We start from the raw sequence: 14,406 nt of genomic DNA, 5'->3' as shown, positions 1-14,406 counted from the left end.
TTGTATAGTTCTTGGTGTATACGTTTTTTACCTCTTTAGTTAAATTTATTCCTAAATATTTGATTTTTTCATTTACTATTGTGAATGGTATTTGTTTCTTGATTTCCTCCTGATCTGGCTCATTAGTGGTGTAAAGAAATGCTACTGACTTTTGCACATTGATCTTATAACCTGTGACTTTATTAAACTCATTTATGAGTTCTAGAAGCTTTGCTGTAGACCTCTGGGTTTTCTATGTATAGGATCATGTCATCTGCAAATAATGAAATTTTGACTTCTTCCTTTCCAATTTGAATGCCTTTTATATCTGGTTCTTGCCTTTGTGCTCGAACAAGTCCTTCTAAGTCAATGTTAAATAGATGGGGAGAGAGTGGGAATCCTTGTCTTGTTCCTCATTTTAGAGGGAAGGATTTTAGGATTTCTCCATTGTAAAAAATGTTGGCTGTAGGTTTTTCATATATACTCTTTATCATGTTCAAAAAATTTCCTTGTATTCAGATATCTTGGAGTGCTTTTATCAAGAAAGAGTGCTGTATTTTGTCAAATGCTTTTTCTGCATCTATAGATATAATCATGTGATTTTTTTCTTCAATCTGTTTATATGGTGTATTACATTAATTGATTTTCTTATGTTGAACCATCCTTGCATACCTGGAATAAATCCCACTTGGTCATGGTGTATAATTCGTTTAATGTGTTGTTGAATACGATTAGCAAGTATTTTGTTAAGGATTTTTGCGTCTAGGTTCATTAGAGAAATTGGTCTGTAATTTTCCTTTCTTGTGGTGTCTTTGTTTGGCTTTGGTACTAGGGTAATGTTGGCATCATAGGAGTTAGGCAATGTTCCTTCTGTTTTGATTTTTTGGAGTAGTTTCACTAGGATTGGTATTAGTTCTTTCTGGAATGTTTTGTAGAATTCACCTGTGAAGCCGTTTGGCCCTGGGCTCTTCTTACTTGGGAGGTTTTTGATGACGGATTCTATGTCCTTGCTTGTGATTGGTTTGTTGAGATCATCAATTTCTTCTTTTGTCGATATAGGCTCCTAATGTGTTTCTAGGAATTTGTCCATTTCCTCTGAATTGTCATATTTGTTGGAATATAGTTTTTCAAAGTATCCTCTTATGATAGTCTTTATTTCTGTGGGGTCAGTGGTAATATCACCTTTCTCATTTCTTATTTTGGGTATTTGCATCTTCTCTCTTTTTCTGTTTGTTAGTCTCGCTAAAGGTTTGTCAATTTTGTTGATCTTCTCAAAAAAGCAGCTCTTGGTCTTGTTTATCTTTTCAAGTGCTTTCTTATTTTCTATTTCATTTAGTTCTGCTCTTATCTTTGTTATTTCCTTCCTTCTTCTTCCTGTTGAATTACTTTGTTGTTGTTTTTTTCTAATTCCTCCAAATGTGCAGTTAGTTCTTCAAATTTTGCTCTTTATTCTTTTTCAATGTATGAATTTATGGCTATAAATTTCCCTCTCAGTACTGCTTTTGCTGCATCCCATAAATTTTGGTATGTGGTGTTATCATTATCATTTGTTTCAAGGTAGTCATTGATTTCTTTTGAGATTTCCTCTTTGACCCACTGTTTTTCTAAGAGTGTGCTATTTAATTTCCATATCTTGGTGTGAACCCTGGGCCTCTTTCTCTTGCAAATTTCCAGCTTCACTCCACTGTGGTCAGAGATACTATTTTGTATGATTTCGATCTTTCTGAATTCATTAAGCCTTTCTTTGTGGCCTATCATATGGTCTATCTTGGAGAACGATCCATGTGCACTTGAGAAAAATGTATATCCTGTTGTGTTTGGGTGTAATGATCTGTATATGTTTATTAGATCCACCTCCTCTAATATACTGTTCAAATATTTCATTTCTTTAGTGATTCTCTTTTGAGATGTTCTGTCCAGATTTGATAGTGGTGTATTAAAATCCCGCACTATAATTGTAGATGCATCTATTTTTCACTTAGTTTTTCCAGCATTTGCCTCATGTATTTAGAGGCACCTTTGTTACAAGCATAAATATTTATGATTGTTTGTTCTTCTTGACAGATTGTCCATTTCACTAATATGTAGTATCCTTCTTTGTCTCACACTTGTTTCGCATTTAAAGTCTATTTTGTCTGATATTAATATAGCTACTCCTGCCTTTTTTTGGTTGTTGTTTTCTTTTAAGATTGTTTTCCAACTATTCACTTTCAGCCTCCATGAGTCTCTGGGTCTAAGATGTGTCTCTTGTAGACATCATATAGATGGGTCATATTTCCTTATCCAATGTCCCAGTCTGAATCTTTTGATAGGTTAGTTTAATCCGTTGACATTCAGGTTTTTACTTTAAAGGAATTATTTATGTTAGCCATATTTTGATTGGACTTGTGTTTGTCATATTTTGTTTGTTTGTTTTTTCTTCTCTTTTTGTCTTTTTTGTGGCTCTTACACTCTCCTCTAACTGTGTCTGTCTTGTTTTTTCCTTTCTTCCTGCAGAACTCCCTTTAGAATTTCTTGAAGGGGAGGTTTCTTGTTGGCATACTCTTTCAATTTCTGTTTATCTGTGAATATTTTGAACTCTCCATTGTTTTTCAATGCTAGTTTAGCTGGATAGAGTATTCTTGTTTGGAATTTTTTTTCTTTTAGTACCTTGACTATATCATAACACTGCCTTCTTGCCTCCATGGTTTCAGATGAGAAATCAGCACTTAATCTTATGGAGCTTCCCTTGTATGTGATGGTTTTCTTTTCTCTTGCTGCTTTTAGAATTTTCTCTTTGTCTTGAGCATTGGATAATTTGACAAGTATATGTCTTGGGGTGGGCCTGTTGCGGTTTATGACCAGTGGAGTGTGCTGTTCTTCTTGGATATGTACATCTGTCTCTTTCAGTTGATTTGGGAGGTTTTCAGCCATTATTTCCTGCAGAACTCCTTCTGACCCCTTTCCCTTCTCTTCTCTTCTCCTTCTGGGATGCCTATAAAACGTATGTTTGCGCATTTTGCATTGTCATTCAGTTCCGTATGTCCTAGCTGGATTTTTTCTATCTTTTTTATGATCAATTCTACTCTGTTTGATTTCCGATGTACTGTCTCCTACATCGCTAATTCTCTGCTCTGCCTCTTCTAATCTGCTGTTATTTGCTGTGAATGTATTTTTGATTTCTTGAACTGTGGTGTTCATTCCCATCATATCTGTTACCTTTGGTGTATGTCTGCTATTTCTCCTCCAACTGTTGTCTTCATATTTTTAACCTCTTCCTTTACTTCATTAAATGTGTCTGTGATATATGTTCTGAGATCTTTAATTACTTGCGCGAAGTTCTGCTCCCCTTCCTCTTTTTAATTTGTTCATTGGCTTCAGCCATGTTTTCCTGATTACTGGTTTGGTTTGTAGATTTTTGTTGCTGTCTGGTCATCATTTTATCTTGACAGGTTTAATCAGTTCCTTAGTTTCTTTGTCTAGTCTTGTGGATTAATTAGCTGTTGTTTTTGTGTAGGTGATATATCTTCTCTTTGTCACTTTGTTCTTCTTATTATAATTTCTTATTTCTGCCTGAGTTCACTTTGAAGGAAAGTATTAGGGCCAGGGAAAGGCAATTGTGTAAGCAAGAAAATGTGTAAACTAGTATTGGTAATAAATGTTAACAGAGCAACAATATGAGATCTGGAAGGATGGATATTAGATTCATGTAGGTTGTGTAGAGTTATAGCAGTAAGTAGAGTACCTATAATGAGGTAGTTGACTGAATATGGGAGGAATATGGTATGAATTAAAAAGCTAGTGTTTTCGTGAGAGAGGGAAAGAGAAAAGAAAGTCAATAATTTCAAGAGTGGATAAAAGACAGAAAACAAAACAAAGGTGTTAGAAATCACGAGTTGGACACTTTGGGGATCAAAGAAAGAGAGATGGAATACAGGAGAGACAGTAGATGATGGAGGATATCAAATTGTAGGGGAAAGGGGATAGTGTATGTAGCCAAAATTAATTCACACAGAAATGAGGCAATGAAGGATGAGGAAACCTAGCAAATGTGAGATGTTCCCTGCAGCACCTATTGTATAATTAAGATAAAATAAAATAAGAAGGAAATGAGGGACTAGATGGAAAAAAAAAGAGAAGAAAGAAAGAAAAAGGGGGGTGGGTAAATGGAGGGGAGCAAGTAAGGAAAAGAATAAAAGATATAGAACAGCCACAACAGCAACAACAACAAAAAAAACCCTAAATAATTAAAAAAATATATATATCTTGGGGGTACAATGGGAGGAAAGACTAGGCAATAATGCAATGTTAGCAATCAGTACAATAAAAAATAAATAAAATAAATAAAAACTAAAAAACAACAAAACAAGACAAAAAAACAGATAGGAAAAAATAAAAACATTGAGGGCTAGGATATTCAAGGACCTCCAATGGACCTCAGAGCATGGTGGATTCAGGGATGGAAAGTCTTTGATATTGCAGACTCAAGAGGTGTGAGTCTCTGGGATGTGGGTCACCTGGGTTTAGAGGACACAGACCTGGCAACCTCAAATCTGGTTAACAGGGAACCTGGGAGCACCACAGTGCAACACAGCCTTCAGAGAATCCCGCAGCTGGGTGCAAGCCCTATGGGGAAGGTCACATCCGCAAATTCTGACCTATGTGTCAGACACCCACAATTCACTCTCTCACTAGGGTCTTTTCTGTGGCTGTATCACCAATTCGACTTCAGGACACCTGCCACCCTGTAAGCCCCCGAAACAGCCACCTGGGGTTGCCCCTACACTGCAGCCAATTTAATGACACTGCAGATCTGTAGCCAGACCCAGGGGGCGGGGCTCCAGCCAGAAGTGCTGATATCAGTGTCCAAAACTGAAATTCCCATGCTTCACAAAATATTCCCCTAATCTGCTTCCAGACATCTCCCACCCTGCCAGGCCCTGAAACAGCCCCTTGGTGATGTCTCTTTATTGTGAGGGATTTAAGGCCACTGCTGATCAGCAGCCAGCCTTGGGGGCAGGGCTCTAGCCAGAAGCACTATTATTTGTGTCCACAATCAAAAATTACCTTCCTCACAATAAAACTCCCATCTGTCTCCCCATATCAGTCTGTGAAGGCCTCCTGCCCTGTTAGCCCCCCAATAGCCCACTCAGGGCTTATGAATTCCCCAGTACAGCAGAGCCTCCAGGAATCACCACTGTAGTGCTGGTGCCATGGCTCCGCCCACCCCAGGAGGGAGTGTCCCATGCGCAACCCCCACCTCCATGTAAGAGAGCCTCAATTTTATCTTATACATGAATTTTCTCTGTTACCTTCCCACCAAATCGATGTCCAGACACCTTCTGCCCTGCAAAATCCTGAAACAGCCTGGTCCCGAAGAATTTCCAATGCTGCCCAGCCACTTCTTTGCAGGAGAGATTATCAGGTGCACTCACTCAACCACCATCTTGCCCCCCCCCCCCCGCCTTTTCTCCATTCTACAATATGATCTTTTTGCTTAAGTACTCCCATGGAAGATTGTAAGGAAGGCAAAAGACTGTGCCTGTTCTGGATTAATGCATTCAACTTGCACACTTTGATTTTTTTCCTACAAGTTTTAATCCTCATTCTGCTTTTTTGTCAAAACCTGGGATCTGTTTAATTGAGGACCTCCTCATAATAGGGAAAAAATAATTAGACAACTCTTGTGTGGAAATGCCTGCTTTAGGCCTCAGTCAGTTTATATCTCCTAATAATTTTGTGAACCATTCAAAGTTTTAATAGAATCCTTATGAATATGAGCCTTCTGAGGCTTAGTTGTAATTTTATCAACAATAGTCCCAAGATAAGAAATGGGAGTAACCTCTTGAATTTTCTCAGGGACAAATTTTAATCCTGCTGCAGTTAAGCTCTTTTCTAAGGCCTGATATGCTAAAACAAGAGTCTGGGAAGAGGGAGCAACACACAATATATCATCCATGTAATGCATAATATAACAGGAAGGAAAAGCCAACCTGACTGGATCTAAGGTTTTAGCTACAAAATTTTGACATATGGAGGGGTTGTTGGTGGAGGGGAAAGTGACTTTCTAAAGTCAATTAATGAAGGAGCTGAAGGCAAAACAACTTTAGATTTGGTATCACCAAAAGATTGAGTGGGAGGAACTTCCTCACATTCTCTCTCCTTATTCTCCTCCTCATCTTCTGTTTGCAAGGGTTCCAAGACAGATTTGATTATAGTCCAAGTGGGTCAAATAGTAACAGGGAGCAGAACACCTTGTATGTGTATTTTTAAAAACCTCTTTTTCTGCTCTTTCCCACTTCCTATTTCTAAATTCTGCTCTTCCTATTCCTAATTCTACACTTCCTATTGCTGGGAACCATGAGCAATATTTTTCTATAATCTATAGGAATTTTAAGTATGAGGCTCACTGGCCTTGGATCCTCTCGCCTTGAGGAGTTGCTTCAAGAGACAGACATACAGGAGATATTTTGTTGAACTGCTTCCATTTCCCATTATAACCCTGCAAATATACTTGAGAGTGTCCTTATTTACTGAGGACTTCAAAGGCCTTCTAAATGAGTCAGGGCTCTGTGCCATTACACCAACTTTAGTTTTGCTTGAAGTGATCCTTCTTCCCTTTGAGTCCCTGTTCAGGCACCAGTTGCTGAGACCAGCTCAGCAATAGATTGGCTCAAAGGGAAGATAACACAGAACTTAAGAAATAAAAGAACAGAAAGACACAAGAGAAGAAATAAAGATGGGACCAGGGGACTCACAGCTTCTGGAACTAAGAGCCTTGACCTTACTTTCCACATCATATTTATTAGAAATTACAAAGCAGCAGCTATCTATGTTTACTTTCAAAAGTGTCTGTTTTTGGAACTGCAACATTGAAAGTAATAGGGAACAGGCCATACAAAGTTCAAATGCCTCCTCATGCGAAAAGTTTTCATGCTGACAAGACAGTGTTCTATCTAGTCAAGTCCTGGTCTTCCTAAGCCCACACTTCTTATCTGCATTATGGAAATATTCTAATTTCAAGTCAGGTTCCCAAGCTTAAATTCAAGCCATTTTCTCACAAATCAATTCAGTTTGACTTCTGCAGTAAGGTGCAGTCCTGGACCCAGGAGAGAATGAGGCAGGAGTGATAATCAATCTTGGCATTTCTATGTCCATTTCTCTGGCCCACCTTCCCTCCCTCTCAGGATCCATCTCCCAGATCACATGATAACTGTGGGTTACACATTCTAGGGGTCCTAGAAATGGGGGTAGGGAAAGACCATGGGCCTCTCCCTGATTACAGAAGTTCATCAGGCTTTTTTTCTTGTGATAGGTATTTATTTAATTTTATTAAACAACAAACTTTTTCCTGAAGTGGATTAGCATTTTCATTTCCCACCAGCAATGAATTAGAGATCTAGTTCTCCCACAATCTTGACAACATTTGAAATGGACCATATTTTTAACTGCCCATTCTAATACTTACACTGTTGTACTACATTATACTTTTAATTTGCATTCCATCATTATTAGACATTGAACATGTTTGTTTTTTACACTTTTTAAATTGAAGTTAATAGATCACAAAGAATGTTACATTTAAAAACATTATATAAAATGTAAAAAACATAAGAGGTTCCCATATACTCCATTCCCCAATTCCCCACCCCATCATTTTTGTACATTGTATTTTTTGAAGATATATACATCACAAAAAATGTTACTTTAAAAAATGTAAGAGCTCTTTCTGTGCTTAGGACAGCCATGGCTTGTGGTCCCAAGAAGCGTTTGAAGCATGTAGCAGCTGCAAAGCACTGGATGCTGGACAAACTGACTGGTGTGTTTGCTCCTCGTCCATCCACTGGTCTGCACAAGCTGAGAGAATGTCTCCCATTCATCATTTTCTTAAGGAACAGGCTTAAATATGCCCTGACAGGAGATGAAGTAAAGATTTGTATGCAGCAGTTCATAAAGACTGATGGCAAAGTCCGAACTGATATAACTTATCCTGCTGGTTTTATGGATGTCATCAGCATTGACAAGACCGGAGAGAATTTCCATCTGATCTATGATACCAAGGGTCACTTTGCTGTTCATCGTATTACACCTGACGAGGCCAAGTACAAGTTGTGCAATTTGAGGAAGATCTTTGTAGGCACAAAAGGAATCCCTCATCTGGTGACCTTTGATGCTTGCACCATCCACTATCCTGATCCTCTCATTAAGGTGAACGACACCATTCAAATTGATTTGGAGACAGTCAAGATTACTGATTTCATAAAGTTTGATATGGGTAACCTGTGTATGGTGACTGGAGGTGCTAACCTTGGAAGAATTGGTGTGATCACCAACAGAGAGAGACATCCTGGCTCTTTGATGTGGTTCATGTGAAAGATGCCAATGGCAACAGTTTTGCCACCTGGCTCTCCAACATTTTCATTATTGGCAAAGGCAACAAACCATGGATTTCTCTTCCCTGAGGAAAAGGAATCCACCTCACCATTGCAGAAGAGAGAGACAAGAGACTGGCAGCCAAACAGAGCTGTGGGTGAAATAGTCTTTAGTTAACATGAATGTAGAATGCCATGTGACTAAAAATAAAACATGATTCATTGTAAAAAAAATATATATATATATAAGAGCTTCCTGTATTCCCCCACCCCACACCCCACTCCTCCCACACCAACAACCTCCTCCATCATTGTGGCACACTCATCACATTTGGTGAACACATTTTGGAGCACTGTGGCACCACACAGATAATAGTTTCTCCCTGTAGTTCACAGTCTCCCCTGGTACATTCAGTGGGTTATGGCAGGACATATAATGTCCAGCATCTGACCCTGAAAGGCTTTTTTTCCTGATGCCAGGTGCTGTCTCCACATCCTACAAAGTGTCCAAATGCACCCAAGCTCAGGAATACCTGGAATACCATGGAACCAAGATAGTGCTTCAGAGCAGTCATGGTCACTTTCCTTGTTGGTAGTGACCATGGGTATGGGCTTATCCAGTGAAGTAACAGGTGCTGCCATGGCCCCACCTGTGAACCCATGAAAATGGTTGGCAGATCTGCAGCATGTGGCCTTCACAGCTCTCTTTAGTGACCTTTAGAATTCTCCTCAGAGAATTCATTTCTGAGGAGATTTATATTCCCAGGGGTGTTTTTCCTTCCTCACAGGAACACAGGACACACCAGTATTCCAGAGCTTGTCTGGAGATCACTAGGCATCACTATTCCCCTCTGAGGGTGAAGTTTACTTGCTCTCTCCTCCAGATTCTCCACCACTGCACCAAGTAGGAGTTTCTTAGGGATCTCCCTTGGGTCTACCATTTTCTTTTCCTAGGTGTGTATTTATAAGTACCAGTCATTTTCCTGTGTGAAAAATTTCCCAAAATGCATATTCCATCAAAGTATTTTACACATTTCACCTTTTTAAAATGTTGAAATGGGTAGAATGCCATACCAGCAGCAGTAGAAATCAGGTTTGTCCTTCAGAAAGTGGTTTAGCAGAGGGATTTGAAACCACCACCTGTACACCTTGAAGTCAATGAACTTGCCCATGGGATAGCATTGAAGATAATCCACATGGTGGAGCAAGCCACATGCCCAAGAAGCTTGTCACTCTGAGCAGGGGTCATGGAAGGTCTGGTCCACATGCAGCTCTGCCACCGACCACCTGTGACCACCATATCCTTCTGTTTCATCATCTGACAAATAGATGTGCTGATGGTAGTGCCACCCTGGAAGGCTGAGAAGGAAGAGTTTTCACATGAAAAGAAGGCCCTGGGAGGATGTGCTGGAATGGGTGGTGGAAGCAGGGGAGGTGTTACTTTAGTAAAATGGTGTAGTGAGCCTATAAATCCAACAGAGACAGAAGAGCCAAGTAAAGCATTGTAAGCACACTTGGTGTTCCCATTGACCTTTAAAATAAATATTGACTCTGAGCCACCAGAAAACAATATACAAATTATCTCTTGCCTAAAATTTTGTAACTACATGGAAAAATAAAGATGTGATATTTAGTATTTTTAAGCATATTAATTTTATATATAAGTCTGGGATAATGATAAATGGGCATATAAACATGAATTGTGGCTAGAAGGAAAAAAGTGAACAAACCATTTTAACACTTCTGAGGTGACAAAATTATAGGGATTATTTTCCTTTGCCTTTGAGCTCCATGAGTTTGACTGATGCTTGTATAAGAATGATGATTCAAGTAGTCTCTTAAATTTTTCTTTTAAAATATTTGCTATAGTTTGAATTTAGTTAACTTAATTCTGATATGTCACAGGTATTAACCATGGACCTGTAATAGCTCATGTAATTGGGGCTCAGAAACTGCAATATGATACCTGGGGCAACATTGTAAACATGGCCAGTAGAATGTACAGCACTGAAGTCCTGGATAAAATACAGGTAATTCCATTTGCTCTGACATCGTCAGCTGCTACTGTTCTATTGGAATCATAAATAAGTGTTCTAATGATGGTAATATTTAAACAAAGGAAAGAAATTAAACCTGGTTATTTAGTCAAATCTTTGTTATTGGTAAAATCTTAAATAGTTTCTGGAGTAACTTTAACCAAAAAAAATGCAATAATAAAAAAACTATTGCAAAGCTAAAACCAAATGTCAGAATAGCTGCTGATATGGTAGATGGCAGCCTTGAACAGGAAGTAAGGATGAAGCGTCTTCCTTCTCTCTGGCCCCACTACCTTGCAATGAGATTTTCAAGTGTTCCCCAACACCACAAATGACCCCCACCTTTCTCTTCCGGGGTATGGATTGTGAGGAGGAGTGAAGGAACAGGCTGGGAGTGGTGACAGATATGAGATGGCAGTTCTGAATGGGCCTAGCAGGAATGACTGGAAATTGCTTGGATCCATGCAAGGGAGTGAAAAGGAAAATCTGACAAGTTAAAAGCAGTGATTGGAGAAAAATAATGCTATTTAATGTCAATATTCCTTTAATCATTAAATCAATCATAACCGTGGTTTAAAAAGCTACAATGATAATAATAATACATTTTTCTCTTTATTTTTTATGTTACATTCAAAAAATATGAGGCTCCCATTTACCCCCCACCCTTCTCACCCCACTCCTCCCACATCACCACCCTCTTTCATCATCATGGGACATTCATTGCATTTGGTGAAAACATTTTTGAGCACTGCTGCACCACATGGATAATGGTTTACATTGTAGTTTACACTTTCCCCAGTCCACCCAGTGGGCCATGACAGGACATACATTGTCTAGCATCTATCCCTGCAGTACCACCCAGGACAACTCCAAGTCCTGAAAATGACCCCACATTATATCTCTTCTTCCCTCTCCTTACCCTCAGCAGCTACCATAGCCACTTTATTCACATCAATTCTACAATTTCTTCCATTACTAATCACAATAATTTGATAGTAGAGTATCAGTAAGTCCACTCTAATCTGCACTCTATTCCTCCATCCTGGGCACCCTGGAATGGTTATGTCCACTCCACCTCTAAATCAAGAGGGGACTTAGATTCCATGAGGATGATAAATGCAATTTTCCTGCTTGCAGTTGTAGGCTCTCTTGGCTCCCATGTATGGTGGTTGGCCTTCTTCCCTTCCCTGTTAGCTGTCTGGGGTAAGTCCAATAAGCCAGAGGGTAGGACTGGCAAGTCTCCTGAGGTTCAGGGCATGGCTATCAAATGGACAGTCAGAGATTCAGGTCTCCTGAGTATACACCAACCCCAGCACCAACCACAGGTCCAGTAAAAGTGACAGAAGAGGCATGTGTAGAAAGGTCACATCTGAGTCCAGCTCCATCACACTCAGAAACAAAAACTCCAAAGTAGGGCCAAATGACATGGCACTGAACTCCAGAGTCATCTGCCAAGACCATAGAATCTGTGGGTCTCTATAGTACTCAGGAGAGCCAGTACCTGGGGTTGTATCTTCTTTGACTGACTATGGGAACTTGCTGAGACATGCATAAGTGTGACCCCACTGAAGACCTCCTGGCTCTTTTTTGGAGACTCATAGCCATATAAATTCATTTGTCCTTTCCATTTCCCCCTTTTATTCAAGGTCAGAAAGCAGTTTTTAACACCTGATATTACATGTAGGTGGAGATATTCTGCTGGTCTGAATTGACCCTTTTATTCAAGGTCTTATCCTAGTTACATCATCAGCTGGTGCTTGGTAGTAATCCCTTGGTGCCAGGGAGGCTCATCCCCAGGAGTCATGCTCCATCCTGGTGGGGAAGGTAATGCATTTCCATGCTGAGTTTGGCTTAGAGAGTGGCCACATTTGAGCAAAATGGAGGCTCTCAGGAGGTAAATCTTAGGCACCCTGCAGCTCTAGGCCTAGTTCATATTTCAGGTACACAGGCTCATAAGCATAGTCATCTGTATCAAGGGCTCATAAGAGGACCACCCTTCTTTATTGGTCTTTGCCATTGAACTTTGGGGATTGTTGCTGTTCTTTTGGGGATTGTGATAAACCTCCCCAGGCTAGGAACTAAGCACTACCTCAGGTGTCATTTTTAAATGTAACTACTATGAAAATATCCAAACATTTTTCTGTACCCTGTATACATGTCCTGGAGAGCTCCCAACTATGTTCTCCCCATCAATAACACCTCACACCAGTGTTCCTCCCCTGCTATAGCTTAACCTCTATGGTCCAAAATACCTTCAGAAATGAAGCCTAATATATTGGCAAGTTCCATTAATAGTAAAATGGAATGGGTTTAAAGGTTCAATATAGAATACATACTAATTTAGAAAAATTGAATAAAGAAAAAATAAATTGGGTATCAACAAATGAAAAATGAAAAAGCTTTTTTTTTTTTTTTTTTTAGATTTTGGATTTCATTACTGCAATAGGTTTTGGCCTGTATGTACAGTAAGGAAATTTCTTTCATTTCTTCCTCAGTGTATACATCCTTTCCTTTTATTCTAATTATTAAGTTTGTCTTCACAAAAGTTTTAGATCACAATAATTCACATATACAATATAGGTTACTCCCACATATCCAACATCAAACACTGTCCCTTCCCCAGCAATGATCTTTTTACATGTTCATATTATATTTGCTGCAGCTGATGTACAGATAGTGAAACATAACTTTCAAACAAGGTTCCATTTGGGTTTATATTTTAGACTATACAATTTAATAAATTTTTAGTTATCTTATGTTTTACATTATGGTTTACATTTTAGCCTATAGACTTTTATACATTTTGGGTATAATGTAATATGTCCTATATCCACCATTGCATGATCTTGTGGAACACTTCCATGGCCCCACAGTTACACTGATTCATCTATTCAGTATCTGTCTAACCCTCCCCTCAGGGCCCACAGTGACAAAGAGTCTTCATTAATTGAAGGGCCATATTCACAGATACTTGCAACAATGCTGAGGGCTTGACATCCTCGACTGCCCTCAGCCACTGGGAATCACCAATTCTCTTGAGAGATACAATTCCCTCTGTTTGAGAACATCAGTCCTCCACAGGATGTTTGTATACCTTTATACTAATTGTATGGACCTCCATCCAATGATATAATCCACTATGACAAAATGAGCACTCACACACTCCCTAGAAGCCTGTCCTGTGTCAGATGTCCCCACTTAAACAGCTTAAACAGATAACCATCCTTATTATATTTTCTAAAGAGTTTTCTCAACATTATAATTTCAACCACATACAAAAAATATGGAACATTTCATGAATTGTGTGTCATCCTTGTGCAGGGGCCATGCTAATCTTCTCTGTATCATCCCAATTTTAGTATATGTGCTGCCAAAGCAAGCACAATAATAATAACATTGTAGGAAAACAGTGTTTCCTAATTCATTTGAATGATCACACAAAAAATAAATCTATTAGAACAATGCTGAAACTGTTTCCCACTGCTGGGATATGATGGTGGGCAATCTGCAATGGAATAATGACAGAGTCAAGGGGGAACAGGAAAGAAGACAAAGGAGGTGATGACCACGACAGCAAATATTCCCTTAATGTGTACTTTAATTACCTCTACAACCACTTCGTGTGCAGCAGCAAGGTAGCCACTGAGCTTAGAGAAGCAAGCAAATCAAACTTGTCTCTGTCTTCAGACAGTGTATATTCTATTGAAGACAATAGAGAGGCAGTCGCAAGTCTATGTACAACTGAGCTGTTGATAGCTGTGACATATGCTAAAGCAAGGGGCTAGCTCCAGTCTGGGTGACTTACAAAGGATTTGAGTGCTGGCCACTGGGCTGCCTGTAGCTCACAAGCAGGGGAGCTGTGATTCAGCTCACCAGGTAGACGATAGCAGATGACAGCAGAGCCAGTTGCGCCTTTACTTCTGGTCAGTGTGCTTGAAGGCCAGAGCTCTTTCCTTCCTCTCTCCATCTGGACCCCCTCATTTAACCAGGTCCTGGTGACCAGACTCTAGGGATCTCTGCCTGAGCATGCTAACCACTCC

The 14,406-nt window shown here is 39.5% G+C and overlaps 1 non-coding gene and 1 pseudogene across 1 annotated transcript; one reads left to right on the top strand and one right to left on the bottom strand.

The window, feature by feature from the left end:
- The first annotated feature begins 7,704 nt into the window (after positions 1-7,704).
- Positions 7,705-8,533, top strand: LOC101418327 (small ribosomal subunit protein eS4, X isoform-like; annotated as a pseudogene).
- Positions 8,534-13,643: 5,110 nt separating this feature from the next.
- Positions 13,644-13,749, bottom strand: LOC131276473 (U6 spliceosomal RNA). The gene has a single exon (XR_009183946.1). It is a non-coding gene; the product is annotated as a U6 spliceosomal RNA (small nuclear RNA).
- Positions 13,750-14,406: the final 657 nt, after the last annotated feature.

This window comes from Dasypus novemcinctus, chromosome 28, assembly GCF_030445035.2.
Source record: "Dasypus novemcinctus isolate mDasNov1 chromosome 28, mDasNov1.1.hap2, whole genome shotgun sequence".
Lineage (NCBI taxonomy): Eukaryota > Metazoa > Chordata > Mammalia > Cingulata > Dasypodidae > Dasypus > Dasypus novemcinctus.
This window is presented reverse-complemented; position numbering and strand designations above follow the sequence as displayed.